Source organism: Peromyscus californicus, unplaced genomic scaffold (assembly GCF_007827085.1).
Source record: "Peromyscus californicus insignis strain IS unplaced genomic scaffold, ASM782708v3 Scaffold_7__1_contigs__length_154581171, whole genome shotgun sequence".
Classification (NCBI taxonomy): Eukaryota; Metazoa; Chordata; class Mammalia; order Rodentia; family Cricetidae; genus Peromyscus; species Peromyscus californicus.
In genome coordinates this window covers 5,153,401-5,169,798 of record NW_026294595.1, presented here as the reverse complement: position 1 = coordinate 5,169,798, position 16,398 = coordinate 5,153,401, and the positions used below count along the sequence as shown (strand labels likewise).

Below are 16,398 nucleotides of genomic sequence, written 5' to 3'. Positions count from 1 at the left end.
GCTACGAGGGCGACCCAGGTTCAGAGGAGAGGGGCTCAGATTCTTAGGAGGGGGACCAAGGTTCACAGAAAAAGGGACTCAAATTTACAGGAGGGGAACCGAAATTTGCAGAAGGGAGAACTAGATTCATGGGAGAAGGGACCCAGATTTGCACCATAGAGGACCCAGGTGCACATAAAATGGAACATGTATACACATGTGTACACACACACACACACACACACACACACACACACACACACACAGAGTGTAGAAGTCTTAGGACTCTTGAAAGCTCTGAGAAGATACACTCCACTTAGAACAGAAAACTTACCCTTCTGCTCTGAACCCCAAATCACACAGTGCGGGAAACTGAGCACACTCAGAAGCCAGCGGCAGACTGGAACCCCTGGGTGGAGTGATGATGACAGTCATCTCAGAGCTGTCTGGAGAACTGACCTGCTAGCCCCCTCCTCTGATGCTCATGGACCCTGAGGCTCACCCTGTGGTCTACACAACCCACCATGTTTGGGGGCGTGTCTTGGTTGGTGAGAAGCAGGTTGGCACTGGGTGTTGTTTGGCGGAGACAAAGGACACAGGTCACCCCAGGTTGCCTGCGGGTCAGTCTCTTGCCCTTACTTCCTACAGCCTTCTTCTTGGAAGCAGCCCAACCTCACCCGAACAATGTCATGAATATTCCCTCCTTGATGAACTTCAAGTCTTTTAATGACTCTTCATAAAGGAACAGTGGGGCCAAAAGTTGAGCAAAGGAGATGATTAAAGTACCTTATTAAAAGCAGCCTTGTAGAATTCTCCACATGAAAGCAAGCACCATTATGAGGCCTTATCCTTATAAATGACGCTCCGCTTTCTCGAACATGCCGAAACCTGATTAGAGTGACAGGCGCTGACTGATACTGCAAACCTGTTAATAACATGAAAATTAGAAGAGGCTCATGCAAAGAAGGGAGATTAATTTAGCCGGAGTACATCTCGCGCAAATTGCAAAGTTGTGAATATGTTCTCAGATAATGAGCCTTCGCAGTCATCAGCTCGCTTGTCAGCTTCTGTAATTAATGTTAAGGAAGACGCCTTCCTGATGGTTCGAATTACTCATATACCAAGAAAATTTCTTCAGAGAAATAATTTACATTTATTATCATCGGTCTGTTTGTGTGGTTTATTTCGTGCCCGCGTAATTTATTGCAGGACCGTTCGCCTTGCCTTGATTAGTCGCTCGTCAGGACGGGATGCAATTTTTTTTTTTTCTTGATGGCGACATCTAACACTTGACAGTGGTGGAACACTCCTTGTCTCTGAATTTTTCCCCCCACTTAAATAAACTTTGGGGCTGAATTCCCCTAGGGTTGTCTCTCCAGTTAAGATGAGGTATTGGCGTAACTGTTGGCCGGCATGCCTCCAGAGACAATAGGGATTTCCTGTTGAGCACCTGGGAAGGTTCTAGGTCACCTATCCCACCGCTAGGGCTGAGGCTGTGGTGTAAGAGTTGGTTCCACCCTCTTTGAACCCACCACTGCTGGATGGAGTGTTTGCTGTCTGTCTCCTCACCTCTCCACGAGTTCTCTCCTCCCTCAGGCCATCTGCTAGGAGAAACCTCACATCTGCTTATTTCTCCATCCCTAGGCATATATTCCACTCCTAGGATGCAGACACACCCTCTCCATCTTCACACTCTGTCCCTGACAGCACAGTGCTCCGGGCCAGGTGTCCACTGCGTTCATGTCCCCATCACCCACACTATGGATCCCTCTCAGGTCCTACCAAGGGCTATAATGCCCAGGAGGGAGGGCTGCCATGGCAGAACAAAACTAAAACAGATCTGTCCATCTCAACATAACACCTTGAGCTACGCTTGGCCCTGGGCCCACGTGGTCTGTCTTCTGACGACCTCAAGGAGCACTCTAAATCAGCCCTCCCCGTCTCCCCTGTCTGTCTTACGTGGAACTCAAAAAAAAAAAAGAAAGTCCTCCTGGGTGCGTGTGGTGCACCACCCAGCGTATCCCAAGAACATTCACCATCATTGATAATGGGTACTCCTGGAGACTGCTCTGTCTATGAAGGACCTATGCCTCAGGGAGGTCTAGTAACTCAGGAAACACCACCGTCTCTGCTCTGGAGAGTAATCATGGCTGTGGGCTTCAGTGACAGGCCATGAGTTTAAACATGAGCAGAGCCGTCTCCTGGGAGACAGGTGTGAGTATAATACCCACATATAGGTGACTAAGTTGAGACTCGGAGAGTTTAACACACTTGCCTCTCTGTCCCATAGCCAGGACGCCCCACAGGTGAGTCTGACCCCTTCAAGCCCCATGCCTGCCTCCACCACTGCTCCAGTGTCTCTCCAGAAACTCGGTCCCCGCCTGCTGTCCTTCCTTTTCTCTAGTGCCCTGTGTCCTGTTTCCCTCCCGAGGGCTGAACTTGAAAAACACCCTCCCATTCTCCCCAGCAAGGGCGTCCAGGCTGCGAAAGGCACAAACAGCTGTAGCTGGTGTGAGCCACTGACCCTTGCTCTGCAAATGAGTCAGACGACACAGATCAGGATTCACAGGCAGAGATAATGATCTGTTTTATTGGACGTCTTTCCCCTGCTCCAACCGGTGGTGTGGCGCTGGGTCGACCCGCAGTGCACTGCTGGTGTCAGCTAATGATAATCTATATTTATAAAACGATAGTCCGTCAAAGGGGGATGAATATTTTAGAAGCCACGGACAAATCAAATTGTCTTTGTCAAATGGGCTTGTGCTCCCGCGCCCAGCGTGTTTTATGGCTCTTTCTGGGGTGAGAAACTCAGGGTTCCCTGAGCTGGCTGAGGGCTGCCTTTCTCATTGAGATGGTGAGTGAGAGCTGAGACTCGCTCTTTCAAAGAAGAAGCCAGTGAGCTATGGAGATTGACATGAGTGAAGCAGCACTGTGCTCTGTTTGAGGAACTTAACAAACACCCCTGGAAACCACAGATGTGCTGGTGTCTTTGTGGGCAAGAGTCCATCTATACTTGCTTAAATAAAGTTGTGCCTTTGCAAGTCCGGTTTAGAAGGACCTGGGCTGGGCGACACACACCTGTAATCCTGGCATTCAGGAGGTAGAGGCAGGAGGATCAGGAGTTCAAAGCTAGCCTCAGCCGCATAGGTTTATGGCCAGCCTAGGTTACATGAGAACTTATCTCAAAAGAACAGAAAACCAAAGAGGAGAACAGGGAAAAGGCTGAGTGGGGACAGCACGGACAAGGACAGGGCCTGCGCCGAATCTCCCGAACTCACATTGGAGCGGGGAGAAGCTGGTGTGGCAGTGTGTGCCGATCACTCCAGTCCTGAGGTAAAGACAGGTGAATCCTGGGGGCTTTCTCAGCCAGCCAGTCTCTAAGTCAGAGAGCTCCAAGTTCAGTGAGAGACCCTGCCTCAAAAAGAAACAAAATAAGATGAATAATAAATACAATAAAAGAATAAATAATTTATTTATATAAATAATAAAATAAAGGTGAAAAGTGAATGAGGAAAACATCCTGATATTAATCTCTGGTCTTCATGCACATCCATACAGATGAGTGCACCCATACACATGTGCACACACGTATTCACACACACACATACACACACACACACATGTTCACACATGTATTCCCACATACACACCATGAGAAAAAAAAAGCAAAAAAGGGCCTAGTCAATAGTGGTTTCTACAAAAGCATGAGGACCGCAGTACCCACATCGAAGCCAAAACCAGGTGAGGGCATGCTTGTCATCCACCAGCTCTAGATGGGTATCAATGGGAGGGTGCCCAGAGCCCACTGGCCAGCCAGCCTAGCCACGAAATGATCCCAGGTTCCTAAAAAAAATAAAGTGGAGAGTGGTAAAGATATCATCATCTACCTCTGGCCTACACAGACAGGGAAGGGAGGGAGGGAGGGAGGGGGAGGAAGGGAAGGAGGACAGAGGAGGCAGGGAGGGAGGACGGGGGTGGGGGAGGGACAGGAGGAAAGAAGGAAGGCAGACATGTGCCCTACACAAACCAGCTGCATGAACTCCAGGAAGCCACGTCACTAAGCCTTGGTTTCTCCATCTGTCCATAAAGAGAATGATAGTTTCTTTTTTTATTTTATAATTTAATTTAATTTTACATATCAGCCACCAATTCCCCTGTCCTCCCTTCTCCCGCAGCCCCCCCCCCCCCCGCCCTCTCCCCAGCCCATTCCCCATTCCCATCTCCTCCAGGGCAAGGACTCCCCTGGGGATTCAGCTCAGCCTGGTAGATTCAGTCCAGGCCGGTCCAGTCCCCTCCTCCCTTCACCCAGGCTGAGCAAAGTGTCCCAGCAAAGGCCCCAGGTTCCAAAAAGCCAACTCATGTACTAAGGACAGGTCCAGGTCCTTAGAACATGTTTGGGGCCTCCCAAACAGTTCAAGCTAATCAACTGTCTCACTTATCCAGAGGGCCTGCTCCAGTTCCATGGAGGCTCCTCAGCTATTGATTCATAGTTCATGTGTTTCCACTAGTTTGGCTATTTGTCCCTGTGCTTTTTCCAATCATGGTCTCAACAATTCTTGTTCATACAACCCCTCCTCTTTCTTGCCCACTGGACTCCCGAAGCTCCACCTGGGGCCTGGCCATGGATCTCTGCATCCGCTTTCATCAGTCATTGGATGAGAGTTCTACCACGACAGTTGGGGTGTTCAGCCATCCAATCACCAGAGTAGGTCAGTTTAGGCTTTCTCTCGACCATTGCCAGTAGTCTATTGTGGAGGTATCTTCATGGGCCATTCTGAGGGTAAGGTGGAGCAAACATAAATGTCCTCGTTGCTTTTAACTGTCCACTTGACACAGCCTAGAGTCATTTGGGAAGGGAGCCTCAGCTGAGGGACCGCCCAGATCAGAGTGGCCTGTGGGTGTGTCTGTGGGGGACTGTTCTGATTGTTAGTTGATGTAGAGGACCCAGCCCACAGTGGGAGGCACTGTTCCCTGGGCAGGTGATCCTGGACTGTAAAGAATGCTAGCTAAGCATTAGCCTGTGAGCCAGCCAGCAAGCAGCATCCCTCTCTAGGTTCAGGTGTGTTTCCTTAGCTGTGTGCAGATTCCCCAGTTAGAAGAGCAGAAAGGCCTGCCTCCCAGTTCCTGCCCCGACATGCCTTAGTGGTAGATGATGACCTGGAAGTGTAAGCCAAGTGAATCCTGTCTTCCCCTGGGTTGCTTCTGGTCAGAGTGTTTTATCACAGCCACAGAAAGGAGACCAGAACAGTGAAAGTCAGCTGCCTTCCTCTAGAGCAGTGGTTCTCAACCTCCCTAATGCTGGGACCCTTTAATACAATTCCTCTTGCTGTGTGACCCCCAACCGCAGATGTTGCTACTTTGTAGCTGTAATTTTGCTGCTGTTATGAATTGTAATAAAAATATCTGATATGCAGGATGTTTGATCTGTGACCCCTGTGAAAGGGTCGTTCAACCCCTTGCAGGGGTCGCAGCCCACAGGTTGGGAACCACTGCTCTGGACCCATCTGGCAGACTCCAGACGCCATCCTGCCTGCATCTGAGCTTCAGCGTCCACTAGCTCAAGATGACATCCACAAAAGGAGTTTCCCTGAAGGGTTTCCTTGTGTTGGGCCCTGTGCTAAGCATTTCACATGAAATGTTTCTTGTTCTCATCAGGTCTCCCAAAGAGAAAAAGGATGTAAGCCACACAGTCTTTAAAAAGAGGAAGTTCGTGGTACCCAGGAGATGGCTCCATCAGCGAGTCCTTGACGCACAGGTATGATGGCCCGAGTTCAAATTAAATTACACTTGAATTACAGGTGTGTGCCACAGTGCCTGAGTTTTTCTGTGGGTGCTGAGAATCCAAGCTCAGGTAGAGACAGAAAGAGTTCTGGGCTTGATGGTCAGCCACTCCCACCAAGTCAGTGAGCCCACATTCACTGAGAGACCCCATTTTAAAAAATAAGTTATAAAACAATTGGGGAAAATACCTGATGTTAACCCCTGGCCTGGCCTGCATTCACTCGAGTGCAATCATGCTTACACACACACACACACACACACACACACACACACACACATGCACATTCACACAGGTAAGTAAAATTACATTTAATAGTCCAATCATCCTTTGCTGTCTGTGGGGTGTTATTAGCTTCAGGATCCTCTGAGGACACCTAAAACCATAGATGTTCAGCCCCATGCCCCTTCATTAGTTAAAATCTCCACTTATGTCATTTTAATGTTTACAAAACTCAATGCAAGGCCATTATACTGATAGTTGGAAAGGGGTGGGGGTGGGTAGACAAAGTGTTTTCGGAGCCTTCCCTTCAAAGCAGGCTTGGGCCGCTCTGCTGTCTCCCAGCTCCATGTTCTCTGCTGGCCTGAGGCGCACCCTGGGTGGCTGTCACTCTGTCCGAGGTCTTGGCCTCAAAGAAGAGTTTGTCAGCATCATTCTTGCTTTTAAAGACTCTCTGTAAAGGAAAACTTCCCGGAGCTGAGACGAGGCAACCAAGTGTGAGGTGTAGGCAGCTGACCTACTTGAGGAGTCTGCCCTAGGAGGTGACCCACAGTGAGCAGCGTCGTGGTCGTATCTCAGCAGGTTCACCAACACTTGTTAACTGGGCAGTTGTTTATAGGCATGCCCCCTGCTCCCTTCCCCAAGTGACGTGCACAGTTCAACCACTTTGCCTATGTCTCTGGATTCTGAGGACAGTTCTTTGGGAACACAGTCAGTCTCCACATGGTCAAACCCCTTACGTAAAGCAGTGTGATGGACGATGTGTAGATGGATCAGTGGTTAAGAGTGCTTACTGCTTTTGCAGAGGATCCAAGTTTGGTCCCCATGCCCAACAGGTCACAACCACTTGCAACTCCAGCTCCAGGGATTCCAATGGCTTCTTCAGGCACCTGCACTCACAGCACATACACACACACATGGACAGAAACACACTCTCACAGACACACAAGACTCTAGGTCACCCAACCGGTTAGTTGCTGACTCAGGAAGCTGGGTGACTGTCAGCAAAAAAACACATTCTTTTTAACTACAGTCTTCTAAAAGCCTTCTGCCTCTGTTGAGACCCCAGACACTCTCCAGATGACCGCTGACCTTTTCTGGATAGTACAACTGAAGCCTCAAGAGCCTAGCAGTGTGATATGTATGCCTGTCAATCATCTGTTGCTATGAGCGAACCACTCCACGTGTACTAGCTTAAAAAACCAGCTCTTACATCCTCCATGATCCAGTGGGTTAGGAACTGGGGACAGGGCTCAGAGTTATGGCCTGTTTGGGCTTGAATCTGAAATGTCACCTTTAGGCTCATGTTCAAATGCTCAGTCCCATTTGTGGCACTATTTTAAAGAGCTTGGAGATTGTCAGGAGTGGAGCTCAGCTGGCAAAAGTATGTCACTAGGGTGGGCCTTCGACAGTTATAGCCACCTTGGGTTCCAGTCTGTCTTTCTCTGCTTCTTGGTGTAACATGACACAGGGAGACTTGTCATGCCCCTGCTACCATGAGTTGAGATGCTCCCCCATGCCTTGCCCCTCCCAACTCCATCATGAGGGACTGAACCCCTGAGACAGAAGTCAAAAGCCTCCCCCCCTTCAGCTGTCTTTGGCAAAGGTCTTGTCACAGCAGAGAGGAGAGAAGCCAGCACAAGGCACATTCCTGCTCACACACTGTTTGCCTGGGTGGATCCAGCCATAGCGGATGGGTGCTGGCTGGGTGAGACAGCTGGGGCTTGCTTTCAGGACACTTGGCCTGTCTCTGCACAAAGGATTTCTCTAGTAGGATGGTCTGGGTCCTCTCTGAGCCAGCAAGGAAGCTTACATAGATGTCTTAGTTTGCTTTCTGTTGCTGTGATTAAACACCATGACCAAAAGCAATTTGGGGAGGAAAAGGTTTATTTGGCTTACATGTCCCAACCACAGTCCATTGTCTAAGGAAGTCAACAGGAACCTGGAAGTAGAAACTCAAATAGAGACCACAGAGGAACACTGCTTCCTGGCTTACTCTCCATGGCTTGCTCAACCTGCTTTCTTATACAGCCCAGTATCACCTGCTCAAGGGTGGCACCACCCATAGTGGGCTGGACCCTCCCACATCACTCATTAGTCAAGATAATACCCCTAGACATGCCCACAGGCCAATCTGTTGGAGGCATTTTCTCAGTTGAGGTTCTCTCTTCCCAAATGACTCTGACTTGTTTCAAGTAAACAAAAACTAAGCAGCACAGCTGACCTCCTGTCAACTTGATACAGAAATATATTGCCATTAAACCATAACCTTTCCTTTTTTGCTTAGCCCCAAGATCTCATGTTGATATTGATATCACAATATAAAACATAGTTAACTTTAAAAGACTCGTGGTTTTGAAAATATTCCCACTCAATTCACAGACACAGACAGACAGACAGACAGACAGACACATACACACACACACACACCGAGAGGAACCCAGGCTCTCTGTTCCATGGAACAGGATGTGGTTATTTATGAGTATGATTGTTGGTCTTTTTATTTCCTGTGACACCAGTGCACGTTGCTCACCCTCTCTGATGCTTCCCAGTCTGAACATTTGGTGGTAGGAAGGACCACATGCAGAGCCATGGACCTCGTAAACAGTTAAGTGTTCAGTACATGGTAGCTATCGTCCCATGAGGAACGCCTCGCCAAACTTCAAACTGCACAGAAACCTAAGAGTTAAGAGACAGGGTTACAGCATGGCCATGTGCACTTGGAGCACATCTGGAGTCCGTGAAGAAAATGATGACTGAAGGTGCCTGGAAAGGAACATAGCTTTCCTTGGCAGGCAGAGGGAGAAACCCAGGGTTCTTACATGAGGTGAGGGATGAGGGACCATGGCTATTGACTTCACTAGAATTTTAGTTTTTCTTTTTTTATACATATTTTTAACTCAAGTTGATTTCACAAAATTTCAAATTTCAGTGTTAACAATGATAAATGTTACTGTGGGGCTGGAGCGATGACCCAGTCTGTAGAGTGCTCACCATGCAAGCATGAGAACCTGAGTTCGGATCCCCAGAGTCTGCTGAGAAGCCAGGCTAGTTGGTACACCTGTAACTCCTGCCCTGGAGAAGCAGGGACAGAGGGCCCTGGGAGCTGGCCAGCCAGCCAGCGCAGCCAAACCTATGAGCCTGATGCTGACCTCTGGCCTCCATTCACACATGTGCACACTTGTGTGCACACCATGACACAATCACAACAACAAGGAAGCAAGAGAACGAAAGAAAAAAGGAAGAGTGTTACTGCCACAAAAAAACACAAAAGCAGAGAACTCACCACAGTTGACCATGAGCCCATCACTAGTTTTGAGGATGTTCAGTTCATACAGTCTTACTCTACAGGAAATTCCCATTTCCTGTCCCTACGTAATTCTGAATCAGATACCCAGAATCCTACTTGCTCGTTCATTATTTCAGCTGTGCCTCTTACAGTTTTTTTTTTTTATTCTGAAACAGAGTCTCAATATATAGTCCTGGCTGGACTGAAACTCATTACATAGAGCAGGCTGGCTCAGATCTCACAGAGATCCACCTGCCTCTGGCTCCCCATTGCTGGGGTTACAGGTGACATCAGACCTGGCTTCTTCTAGATTTTTATTTAATTATCAAATGCTAAAACAAATTATAGATCTGGGTGTGATCCTAGCACTTTGGAGACTGAGACAGGAGGATTTATTAGTTTAGCCTGGGCGAAGTATCTCCCTTATGAACAGATGGATTTTTCTAACTTTATCTATGCCGTTTTCCACACCACGTCCTTCTACTCTCTGCCTTTCCTGTAAGCTGGCAGGTGATCTAGAGGCTTGACCCATGTTTGAAGAAAGAAGAGACAGAGATAGACAGATACAGACAGACAGACAGACAGAGAGCATGTTTGTTTCTTCTTGTGTATTTGTGGTGACAAAGCTCACTGCTGAGAGCTTTTATTTCATTGAAGTTTGGGAAACACATACTCAGTCTTACTGCCTCCTCCCTTATCAGGCAGACCACATCTGTAGGAAAAAGGAAACATCTGTCCGTTAGTGCCAAGGTTGGCACTTTCTTCTTTTTTTTTTTTTTAAGATTTATTTATTTATTATGTATACAGTGTTCTGCCTGCAGGCCAGAAGAGGGCACCAGATCTCCTTACAGATGGTTGTGAGCCACCACGTGGGTGCTGGGAATTGAACTCAGAATCCTTGGAAGAACAGCCAGTGCTCTTAACCACTGAGCCATCTCTCCAGCCTTTTATTTTAAAAATTTTACTTTTCTCTTGAAAAGCAACTCCATGCCCAACCAACATCCTCCAAACTGCCCTGCGTTGCCTTGTTTAATTCTGGTTCGGGCTGGCCTGTTTCATGCCACTCCGAGTTTGCACTTGGCGGTGGGTGTGGGTCACCCACTACCACTGTGAGCAGCAAGCTCATCTCAGGTCTCCCTGTGAGTCCTGATTCCCCTCTGAAGTTTTGGGATGCCTTTGCTTCCTGGAAAGACAACATCTCAGGCTCATCTGGGGACAATGTCCCACCCCAGACCCGGATGCAGCTTTCATGAGCTGTCACTCACGCTGGGGGGGCGGGGGATGCAGCTTTCCAGTGATGCCGCCGCCTCTGCCACCCAGGCTCCCGCAGACAACCCCTGTCAATTCACTGCTTCTCTAAGCTGGACTTGGGGGAACGTGCCTTGAGTCTGTCATCGGTATCCTATCTGAGGTAAGCAGAAATCTCTTCATGTGTCCCTGGGGAAGAGTCGGGACCACAGCTGGTGAGAGTGGACTGAAACCTGAACCCCAGAGGGTCTAGTCTGTGAGCCCACAGCCCCACCCTGCCTGTGGAGAAGGAGAGGGGCTTCATCTCCACCAAGACACTGGATGGAAGGGGGTCCTTTGACCCCAAAATGCTGCCCCTGAGCCCCCTACATCCCACTGAGCCTTCTTGCCACTCTGCCAGCAGGGTGGAACGTGTTTTTCCCTCTCCCTTGAGTCTGGGCTAGTCTGTGGCAGCTTTAACTCAAAGTCAGTGGCAGGTATGATGTCAGAACTCAGGCCCAGCCCTTATGTGGTCCAGCAGTTTCTGAAGGAATGCTGGCAGAGGAGAAGCCAGAACCACCCGAGACCACCAGTGTTGGGCAAGCTCAAGCCTGCGCCTTTGAAAGGCGCAGGAGAGACACAGCAGTGTCTGCCCACCTTGACGTCTGCCATCCCAGGACAGGGCCAGACAGAGCACAGTGCCCACTGTGGACACGGAAGCCCTTATAGATGCTGCACAGAGAATGGTCCCGGGGACACTCCTGCCATCTCCAGCAGCCCAGACTGCCCCAGCTAGGACTCCAGTGGCAGGAGAAGTGAGGTCTACAGTCTTTGGGCCCAGAGCATCACTTTCCTCTAGCTTACCACATGGCAGTCATGAGCTTCATCCCCTGTGAAGAGCTTGTTAAGAGCTGTGGTCCCCCTTTAAGGACACCCCAGGTTCTACGTCATACTCCACTTTGCAGCTTCCAATCCTCCAAAGGCAGTACTGAGAAGGCCAAGGGGACCCAGGGAAGCCACGGTGGGTACCCTTTCCTGAGGAACCTGTAGCCCTCAGTATACCTCTGACAAGCATCCAATGTTCCCCAGGCCGTCTTCTTTAGAAGCCCAGTGGGGGAGCCACACACTAGAGTGAATGAACAGAGGGCCCCACGCCTGCTGGGTGATAGACACAGAGAGACATAGGCAGAGATGCTAATGGCCAGAGGTGGTCTAACCTGGGCAAATATGAGAGGGAGCGAGGGACAGAGGGACAGAGGGACAGAGAGGAAAGAGGGGGTTACCACCCTGAAGGAGAGAGACACATAGACTCGGAAGGCCGAGAAAGGAGGTATGGGCAGGACCCTGGGCAGGGAACAGCCTTAGGCAGGCAGAAGCCAGAGGGGAGCCATCCTCTCTCCCCAAGACTCTGCCACTCTCCTGCTTTTTCAGCACCCTGATTTGTTCCTATTCTTCTCTGTCTCCCCTCATCTTAGCTCCCAGGGACTTGTTCCTGTTCTCTGTGTCAGGCTCCTCTGCCCTCTTACTACCCAATGCCCAGCTTTAAGCCCCTTGAACCCCAGAAACATGACCCGTAGCTTCAGGTCTCTAGCAGGCTACCCCACCTCTGGCCATCTCTGTCCTGTATAAAAGCCAGTCCCCTGGGTAGTGACCAGCTCCACCTGTCACCCAATCTGTAATTCCTAGCTCTGACTCTTGGAAAGCCCTTTGGGGTACACAGCCTTGGGTTGGGAGAGACAGAGCCCCAGCACTGGGTAACTAGATAGCAGGTCAGAAGGGCCCCCAAAGCCACTTACTAGAAAGATTTCACCCCTCCTCTGTGCACTCCTCCTCCCCCTGCAGTAGAAGGAGGTATAAAAGCAAGAGGGTCCCCGTGAGCAGGTCCCATAACTCAGCCAGCCAGCAGAGGCCAATATTTAAATCATAGCTTACTTTGCTTTGTGTGAGGGAATTTATTAGCCTACCACATAAATGTTTTATTCATTAGGCCACGTAAATAATGCATGCCTGTTTCCATGGAGATTTAACCCTTGTGCTCCTGGCACCCCGGCCGGGGCCTGCCCAACCCCTTTGTGATAGCTCTTCACTTTCCTGGTCCTGCCACTACACAAAAGGACCAGCAGCAACCCACTGATGACTGATACTACTAGCATTTGTCGTGGATGATGCCCTTCAGGAAACCAGGCAAGTGTCCAACAGTGTACCCCATGATGTCATTATCCCAAATGCCATCACCCCACGTCTAACAGATGGGGAGACTGAGGCTCAAGGAAGAGGGACATTTGCCAGGGTAAAGAAGACAGGACCATGCCAGTTGTGATTTACATCAGACCCAGATCCTCTAGACTTTGTGTCTCCTGTGCTCTACCCTGTGTACTCTACTCCTGTGGGACACAGGAGTTCTGCTCAGAGGAACCTCACAGATGGGAATTCTCACCTCCACTTCATGCTTCCACTTTTACATCACCAAACTCTCTGCACACAGAAGAATCCAGCCCCAACACAAGACTGAGCTCCTGTGGTTCCATACCTCACCCTGGGGCCAATGTAAGACCAGGGACCCAGGGTGGCCAGAGGGCGCTGGACTTCACACCCGAGCCCTGGTTCTCACTCTGTGCCCTGAGCCTCCTCTTTTGGAACCTCTGTAGTGCAGCAATGACAGTCTGCCCCTCATCACTTTACAGACAGCAACCCTGAGACCTTGAGGTTAAGAGCTTGGCACAGGGTCACCAGCAAATTGGCCACACGGGCATGTGGAGAGGCCCGGGCAGGCCCCTCGTTCCTCCCGTCACGTCTGGTTGCTCTGCTCAGCTAGCGTGGGCTCACAGTCCACCTCTGCCACCTCGCCTGCTTGTTAGGCGGCTTCCACAGGAACACCCCTGGCCCCTGGATGACAGAAGTGCAGGCAGGCCACCAAGGCTCCCCTGGCCACCATTGCAGGCTCCTAGGCCCCTCCAGCAGCTTTCCCGGCCTTGCAAACAGCAGGATCATACGTGAACTCCAGCTGCCAGTGGAGAGCAAGCCTGCCAAGGGACACCTGCAAGCTACACCTCAAAACACTGCCTTCAGGCACACCCTTCCCTTCTGCTCTCCCTCAGCCTGGCTCGATACAGCCTTGAGGCCTCCCTGACTCACTAAGGGTGACACTGGGCTTGGGTGTATGCCAGGACTATGTTAAGTCTTCAGCTCATCACCTAATCCTCTCCAAAGCAGCCCCTGAGGGACATCTGGTTTACCTCGTCTTGAGATGAGCACTTGAGGTCCAGGGAGGTGGAGAAGTCTCCCTATGATGCATGGCTGGCAAGTGGCACAGACTCAGCTCTTGACCCAAGTGGGACCATCTGTCATTCTTGACTATCCCCGACCTTGCTCTGGCGCCTCCTAAAGACAGGCTTTGGGAGCTGACAGCCCAGTCGGTCCCAGAGAATGCCATTGGAAAAGTCCTTCCTCTTAACGCTCTGCAGACCCACTCAGGTCAAGGCACGAGTCTGCTTCTGTCCTGTGAACATCTCTGTGACATCACCCTCAGAAACGAAGATCACAGGTCACTGGCTTAGAGCCCCTGCAGGCCACAGGCATGGGCTGAAATCTCCACAGTGTTTCCATTCTATTTATTTTTACAGCTGCTGCCATCTACAGCAAGTAATGCTGCTTCCCTTAACGATAGCAATGATAAAACAATAAGCTGAGCCATAGCCAGCTCTTCCCAAGGTCTCACATTGTTCTGAGCTTTGCGGATTTTAACCAGCTAGTCCCCAGATGTTCTGTTAGGGAGGCCATCATCCCAGCTACAAAGATGAGCGGGGAAAAGTCACCAAGACATTAGTGCTGACCCTAAGATCTAAAAAGTACCAGGGCCACCATTTGAATCCTTCACAAACAGTCTGTCTCCAACAATGAGCTAAATTTCCTTTTGAGAAGCAACTCTAGGCTTTTTTTTTTCATCTTCTTTGGTCTCCATTCCTGTGAGATTTCGGGGTGCTATCCTCACACTATGAGCATCCCATTGTCATGCTTCAGAAAACCGGGATCCAGGGGGTCAGATGCCCATTCCTGTCTCTGGGAGCACCCACACACACATAGACATTGGCATATAAAAGTGAAATCAATAAGGGACTGGAGAAATGCCTCAGCACTTAACAGTGCTTCTTGCTCTTGTAACAGACCTGAATCCAGTTCCCAGGACCCATATTGGGTGGCTCCCAACTATCTGTAATATCAGTTTCCAGGGATCTGATACCCTCTCCTGGACTCCATATGCACACACACACACACACACACACACACACACAGTGTGGGGGTAGGAAGAGAGAGACAGAGAGACAGAAGAGAGAGAACGCAGTGGGCAAGTCCGTAGGGCATTTTTTGATTGATGATAGATGTGAGAAGGCCCAATCACTGTGGGCAGTGCTACATCTGGGCAGGTGGCCCAGGGTTCTATAAGAAAGCAGGCTGATGAAGCCATGAAGAGCCAGTCAGTAAGCAACATTCCTCCATGGCCTCTGATTCAGTTCCTACCTCCAGATTTCTGCCTGGAGTTCCTGCCCTGACTTCCCCAGTGATGGAGTGTGACCTGAGAATTGTAGGCTGAGATAAAACGCCCCCCAAGTTGCTTTTGTTCATGGTGTTTTTTGTAAGAGAACTGAGAGGGCCGGGCAGACACCATAACAGACTGTCAGTCTTCTCTCAGAGATCAGGCCTCGATTTCAGTTTCCTGAGACTGAGCAAGCACTTTCTCAGAGAGCCATGAACAAAGGACAGTCAATCTCCAACCCCCCCAACAGCAAGGACGAGGAGGCTGGTACCAGGTACCTGAGCCACAGTGAGCAGATAACCAAATAAGTACAAAGCTTGAGACTTGTCTAGGCTTGCTTTAAAAAAAATGGGAAAGCTGTAGCCTTAACCAGCCCTTGCTAGCCCTGTCCAATTAGAGTATACTAATATGATTGCCACTTGCTTAAGCCAATCATATCTAAAGTGACATAACTACCCTCGGAACTCCCCTTGGCTTTGCCTAAAAGGAGTCCACATGTCTCTTTTGGGGTCATCACCATTTTGTGTTTGTGTAGGATGGATGGCCCCAGCATGTTGGTAATAAATACTCTTGTTGATTGCATACATGAATGGTGGTCTTTTGTGGGACTTCTCCATGCCCCTAACAAGGACAAAGTTTCCTCCATCTTGTCTCAGCTTTGGTTTAACCTGAAACTGACTCATTCCTTCACCCCCACTTTCTACCCCTTCCATGAAAAGCCCTGTGGGAAAGTACCCAGCTCTGTTCTAGAAAGAAATGTGGGGTTGAAATGCCCCAGCTAACTGTGTGGTTTTGGCTTCTGTTAAACTGCTTGCTTGCTTTATTTCCCCCTGCAACTGCCAACCAGGATGTAGTTTTTCTGTGTTCTTTGCCTTTAAAAGCTTGTAAAATGCATTGAGGCTACTCTGTGAGAAGTGTTTCTGAATTCAGACTTTGATTGTGCTCAGTGCTCTCTGGGTCTCTACTCAGTGACAGTATCACACCAACAAAAACCTAAGACACACATATACACATAATTAAAACTAAAAGTGATACCTTTTTAAAAATCTCCCCTTGAGACTAGGTCTTACTCTGTAGGTCTGGCTGTCCTGGAACTCACTCTGTAGACCAGGCTGGCCCCAAACTTGCAGAGTTCCACCTGCTTCTGCCTCTTGAGTGCTGGGATTAAAGGTGTGCACCACTACACCAAGCTTTAAAAAAAATGAAGCCTAGAATAATGTGAAGTTTAAAGTTCACTCCCACGATACCTTCACACCTTGGTCCTTCACAGACTTCCTAGACACATAGGTGGCTGGTTACAATGTATCAACACTCAGGAAGCAAAGGGGCCAGAAGTTGGGTGGGGCTATAAAATATCAAGGTTGCCCCCCA

At 49.5% G+C, this 16,398-nt stretch overlaps 1 long non-coding RNA gene across 2 annotated transcripts in view; it reads right to left on the bottom strand.

Moving 5' to 3' along the window:
- LOC128101962 (uncharacterized) overlaps positions 1–16,398 on the bottom strand; it is a 50,806-nt gene that overhangs the window by 8,287 nt on the left and 26,121 nt on the right. The window contains exons 2-6 of one of the 2 annotated variants that reach the window (XR_008215260.1): positions 4,001–4,056; positions 3,704–3,822; positions 3,258–3,390; positions 766–904; positions 314–388 (exon numbers count right to left, since the gene is read on the bottom strand). This is a non-coding gene — a long non-coding RNA (uncharacterized LOC128101962). The remainder of the gene's footprint in view (positions 1–313; positions 389–765; positions 905–3,257; positions 3,391–3,703; positions 3,823–4,000; positions 4,057–16,398) is intronic. The other variant, XR_008215261.1, reaches the window with a different exon arrangement.